At 42.6% G+C, this 6,425-nt stretch overlaps 1 non-coding gene across 1 annotated transcript; it reads right to left on the reverse strand.

Moving 5' to 3' along the window:
- Window positions 1-289: 289 nt before the first annotated feature.
- On the reverse strand, window positions 290-396 carry LOC115866244 (U6 spliceosomal RNA). The gene has a single exon (XR_004044605.1). It is a non-coding gene; the product is annotated as a U6 spliceosomal RNA (small nuclear RNA).
- Between the last annotated feature and the right edge of the window lie 6,029 nt (window positions 397-6,425).

Below are 6,425 nucleotides of genomic sequence, written 5' to 3' on the forward strand. Positions count from 1 at the left end.
TGAGCTGCATGAGCTGCTTGTAAATTTTGGAGATTAATCCTTTGTCAGTTGCTTCTTTTGCAAATATTTTCTCCTATTCTGAGGGTTGTCTTTTCATCTTGTTTATGGTTTCCTTTGCTGTGCAAAAGCTTTTAAGTTTCATTAGGTCCCATTTGTTTATTTTTGTTTTTATTTCCATTTCTCTAGGAGGTGGGTCATAAAGGATCTTGCTGTGATCTATGTCATAGTGTTTCTTCTGAGTTGTATAGTGTCTGGCTTTACATTTAGGTCTTTAATCCACTTTGAGTTTAAAAATATGGAACATTTCATGATTTTGTGTGTCATCCTTGTGCAGGGGCCATGCTAATCTTCTCTGTATCATTCCAATTTTAGTATATGTGCTGCCAAAGCGAGCACTTCCTTCCCATTTAGGTCACCACAGAGCACTGAGTAGAGTTCCCTGAGCTATACAGTAGGTTCTCATTAGTTATCTATTTTACACATAGTATCAATAGTGTATATATGTCAACCCCAATCTCCCAACTCACCCCCCTTCCCTCCCTTGCTGTCCATAGTCCATATGTTTGTTCTCTATGTCTGTGTCTCTATTTCTGCTTTGCCATAAGATCATCTATACCATTTTTCTAGATTCCACATATATGCGTTAATATATATTTGTTTTTCCTTTCTGACTTACTTCACTCTGTATGACAGTCTCTAGGTCCATCCATGTCTCTACAAATAACCCAATGGAGTAATATTCCATTTTTTATGGTGGAGTAATATTCCATTTTATATATATGTACCGTATCTTCTTTATCCATTCCTCTGTTGATAGACATTTAGATGGCTTCCGTGTCCTGGCTATTGTAAATAGTGCTGCAGTGAAAAGCAGTGCGTGTTACAGCAGCCCATGATGTGCCCTGAGCAGTGACAACACATTCCTTCCGAGAGTCTATGCTTGGCTGCCCCAAGCAGAAACTTCCTTTGAGATTTGGGTTCTCCCTCTTTTCTAGAAAATAAATACATGCTTGTTTCTTGTAATAAAAAATTGTTTTAACTTACTTATCTTAAAGTAATATTTAAGATTTCAAAGAAGTAGCCTAGTTATGCTACAGCTTCGGGTATTTCCTGGCAGTTGTATCCCCAAGATTCGGTCATTCTGTTTAAGAATCTGAGGTTATAGTGTTGGCTTGGGGGTCAGAAGGACTAGATTTTACTCTTGTCTTTGCTCCCCGTTCATGCTAGTGTCGTAAAAGTTATTTGGACTGCCTAGACCTCCGTTTTCATGCCTGTAGGGGATTGGACTAGACCATCTCTACAATTCTTTCTGGTTCTGAGCCTCGAGGGATCTCTTCCAGGTCCTTAGCTTACTAGGTTCAACTTTGGCATTTGCCTATGAGCAGACATTCTCTTGAGCTCCTCTACCATCACTCAGGCATGTCGAGGGCTCCTTTTCCTGATCCATCCTAGAGGAGGAGAGCCAATTTTCCTTTACAAGCTGATCACACAGATTGGTAGAGTCCAATTTATATACAGCCAGGCATGGTTTCTCCTTGTAAGACAGCACTGATGCAGCAAACAAAGACAGGATAGGAAGGTATGTGCCCTAAACAATCAAACTAAAGACAATGCCAATAGAATTTTACTCTTTAGTATTCCAAAGTAACATACTTTTCATGGGGAGATTGATGGACTTTGGCCTACTAACAGATGCAGGGGTTTGGTTTGGGTTTTTGTTTTTCTTCCGACTCCATCAGCTTTGAAACTGAGAATGGAAATGAGACACCTGCATTAATAAAACAACAAGGTGGCGTTTGGACACTTAAACTAAACAAAAGAAATTGAACCTGGGAGTGAATTACTTATTTATGACCTCTCCTGTCAAGTTAACTATCCTCTTGTGAGGCCTGGGATACTCTCTTTATTGGTCCTTAAAGCAAGTGGGAAGGGTTCTGTGATGGTCTGTGGTTTAGGTCAATAGTGAGCTGGTTATGGGGGGGTCATTTGGTCCAAAGCTTCCTTATAAGGAAACGTACACCCTCCCCTCTTTTCTTGAAGACATTCTGAAGGGAGTTGTGATAAGCAGGATATATGGCTCAGGAATTTCACTGTATATCCAGGAGGCAATGACAAGATTAAACCAGAGTGGAATAAGGCCAGAGGTCTTAATCAACTCTGCAAAGGAGAAACTCCTGAGGAGCTGGTGACAGCCTGATTTCTTGCATCTGTTTTAACCGACCTGGGAGAAGCATAAGTGAACACAGGGCATTGGGCAAAGTTTCTCTGCCAAGGATCTTGAGGTGCTGAATCACCTAAATGGTCTCATCTATCTCTGGTTTCTACTATTGTCCCCTAAAAAGACTACAGCAGTTCTCATGTAACCTTGTTTAATGTCATTTAAATAAAGATCACCTTGACTCAGATGTCATCTCATAGAACAGACATATTTCACAATCTCTAATGAATCCTTAATAGGAGTTTTACATACATGCATATATGCATATGAAACGTAAGTCTTGTTATTGTCCCAAGTTTACTTAAACATAGCTCATTGCGGTTGCACATGGGTACATCCCATGTGGAAAGCGTTTATATATACATACGTGCATTTTGTCTCGGTATAAAATCAATTCTGCCATAGAGCATTTTCTCCTTGTCTTGTCAGTAGGAAGAAAAGGTCAGGTTTTCAGAGGGATAGAAGATAATCCCACAGAAGAAAGACTCATCTTCCCAGCCGCACTTTACCAAGAAGTCATGCATTCCCACTCCGATCTACAAAAGTATGATAGGTCACCTTTTCACGGTGCTGACAACAGGGACTATGGGAGCCCAAGATGAAGGAGAGATCGAAGGATTTGAGAATTAGAGGGTATCAGGTCAGACACAAGGCCTGACAGGTAAGGTGGCTACTGGCTTCTTAGGCAGGAGGGCCAGCAAGACCAGAAATATTTGAACCCTAAGATCATTGCTTATTGATAAGGCCCAAGATAAAATTACTGATAGGAGAAGACGTGGGGCCCTTCACCTCACTTCAGCAGCCCCGATACGGCTGCTACACCAAAGCTTTTCACTTCCATGAACCTCTTCTTATCCTGGTTCCTTCTAGTTATGCTGGTTGACCAGCCCCACGCCCGGCTGCACCTTCCTCCTTAGCTGTCCTAGCCTTCAAGATCAATTACTTTAAGCAAGCTCTCATTGAGTAACAAGCACTCTAAAAATGTACTAGCTTTAAACAACCAACGATTAGTATTTCTTACCTGTCCTTGGTTTGTGTGGACATTTCTGCTGATCTGGACTGGGCTCCATTGAGCTCAGCTGGGCTTGCTCACGTGTCTACACTCAAACTGAAAGTTGGTCAGGGGCTGGATGATCTAGGATGGTCTCAGCTGGGATGATACAGGACCCAGGACCTCTCCATGTGATCTCTCCTCCTCCAGCAGGCAGTTAGCCTGAGCCTGTTCTCATGGCATGGCAGGGCTCCAAGACTAAGCAGGACTAATCCTGCAGGAGAGCAAGCCCCATTGCATAGCACTTTGCAAGCCTGTGATTGCATCCCATTGCTCAAAGCCCAAAGTCAGATGGAAGAGGATTGTAAATTCTAGACCAAAGGGCTTGGATACTGGAAGGCCATTAATTGGGGCCATTCATGCAAGCACTCTACCACACCACCCTAGGCCAAGTCATAGTATGTCTTGACTCTATGGCTCCATAGCCACCATTATATACCTGTTACCCTTCTTCTACCCTTGTCCCTACAATCCATTCCCCATCTATTAGTTAAGATCATCTCTTAGAAACATTCATCGGGTTGTGTCACTCCCCTGCTCAGAAGCCTTCAATGACTCCCCAGTGCATTTAGACTAAAATGCAGATGCCTTACCATGGCTACCGGTCGTAAAGGATCTGCCAGCCCCTGCCTATCTCTGTGCCCTCATGCTTTAACTGCTCTCCCCCTTGCCCACTCTACTTGGCTACTCTGTTCTTCTGTCTGTTCCTCCAGCCTCAAGGGGTCTTGTCTTCCGTGCTCCCTCTGTCAGGGATGCTTTGCCACAGGTGTCTGGATGACGGATGGCTTCTTATCTGTCAGCTCCAGCATGCTATCCTCACAGAAGCCTTTCCTGATCACCTAAGGGAAAATAGCTGAGCCCCTTCCCCATATGCCACAAACTCTATCTTATTATCCTTTTTTTTTTTTTAGCAATGTAGCATCTGAAACTATTCTGCTTTTTTATCTTTTCACTTCCCTTCTCCTTCTGTCTACAATGTGAGTTCCATGGGAATAGGAACCTTGTCTGTCTTGAACATTACTTTCTTCCCTCCAGCAGTAATGCTTATAGACACATGCAGACACTCAGTCAAGAGTCACTGAACAAATAAGTAACTGAAAATCCAGGCATATTGGCCTATCATACAAATACATATATTCCACTGTACTGATTTAGGGTACACAATATGGCCTTTTTTTTTTGGTCTTGTCATTATATTTTATTTTAGCCATTCTAATAGGTAGGTAGTGGTATCTCCATGTGTTTTGTTTTGTTTTTTTTAAACATCTTTATTGGAGTATAATTGCTTTACAATGGTATGTTAGTTTCTGCTTTATAACAAAGTGAATCAGCTATACACATACATACATCCCCATATCCCCTCCCTCTTGTGTCTCCCTCCCTCTCACACTCCTTATTCCACCCCTCTAGGTGGTCACAAAGCACCGAGGATCTCCCTGTGCCATGCGGCTGCTTCCCACTAGCTATCTATTTTACGTTTGGTAGTGTATATATGTCCATGCCACTCTCTCGCTTTGTCACAGCTTACCCTTCCCCCTCCCCATATCCTCAAGTCCATTCTCTAGTAGGTCTGTGTCTTTATTCCTGTCCTGCCCCTAGGTTCCTCATGACCTTTTTTTTTTTTTTAGATTCCATATATATGTGTTAGCATACGGTATTTTTCTCTTTCTGACTTACTTCACTCTCTATGACAGACTCTGGGTCCATCCACCTCACTACAAATAACTCAATTTCGTTTCTTTTTATGGCTGAGTAATATTCCATTGTATATATGTGCCACATCTTCTTTATCCATTCATCCGATGATGGACACTTAGGTTGCTTCCATGTCCTGGCTACTGTAAATAGTGCTGCAATGAACACTGTGGTACATGACTCTTTTTGAATTATGGTTTTCTCAGGGTATATGCCCAGTAGTGGGATTGCTGGGTCATATGGTAGCCATATTTATTTTGATATTCAAAGTCATATGATTCTAGGCCCTTGTTTCCCTCTCTTACTCATTACAAGGCCTTTTCAGCCAGATATCCCGGTTCATTCTTTCCTCTTTTTATGGGTCCATCTCTTATTTCTTGCCACTTTTCCCTGTGTAACTGAGTGATCCACAGCCAGCCTCGTTTCTCTTCTGTTTACCGTCCAGTAGTCCTCAGGAGACAATGCAATGGTCCACCAGACAAGCTGGGATACGCTGGGTGACAGCTGGGAGACCTCAGGGGGTGCAGAACGGCCTGGCCGCTGGAGCGGAATTTCTCTCTGATATCTGTCATTCGCATCTTGACTTCTGAGGACAAGACAGCTTGTTGGTTTAAAATTCCAGTTGGAGTAAGTGTCCTGAAAGAACTGTCAGCAACAGTTTTTGTATATTCCCCCTGTGTCTGAGGCCAGGTAGATTCATCATAAGAGCATTTTAACCCAACGGTCTGTAGTTTAGACCCACAGACTGCCTTAAACAGCGTATTTTTGGAAGATACAACTTCCCTCGTCTCCTCTCTGGGCTCCTGAAATGGTCAGTTCTGCCTCTGGCTGAGGTCCATGTGCTTCTCTTTGGGCCTCTGCAAATAACTAAGGGTACTCATTCAAACTAGTCTTTTATTTATTTTCTATTTAAAACATTTTTTTTAAACATGAACAATTTTTTTTAATCATTCTTTTTTTTAATATTTATTTTTGGCTGCATTGGGTCTTTGTTGCTGCGTGCGGGCTTTCTCTAGTTGTGGTAAGCGGGGGGCTACTCTTTGCTGTGGTGTGCGGGCTTCTCATTGCGGTGGCTTCTCTTGTTGCGGAGCATGGGCTCTAGACACTTGGGCTTCAGTAGTTGTAGCACGTGGGCTTCAGTAGTTGTGGCTCACAGGCTCAGGAGTTGTGGCTTGCGGGCTCTAGAGTGCAGGCTCAGAGGTTGTGGCGCACAGGCTTATTTGCTCCGCGGCATGTGGGTTCTTCCCTGACCAGGGCTTGAACCTGTGTCCCCTGCATTGGCAGGCAGATTCTTAACCATTGCACCACCAGGGAAGTACCATAAACAATTTCTTTACTTAAGAATTGAATGAAATAATTCTCTGGAAAACATTGAAATAGTAGATATTATAATTGCTCAATTTTGTCAGAGAGAATCAAATGCAGATTTGTTCTTAGTAATATGAAGAATGGAAGTTCAAA

Source organism: Globicephala melas, chromosome 11, assembly GCF_963455315.2.
Source record: "Globicephala melas chromosome 11, mGloMel1.2, whole genome shotgun sequence".
Lineage (NCBI taxonomy): Eukaryota > Metazoa > Chordata > Mammalia > Artiodactyla > Delphinidae > Globicephala > Globicephala melas.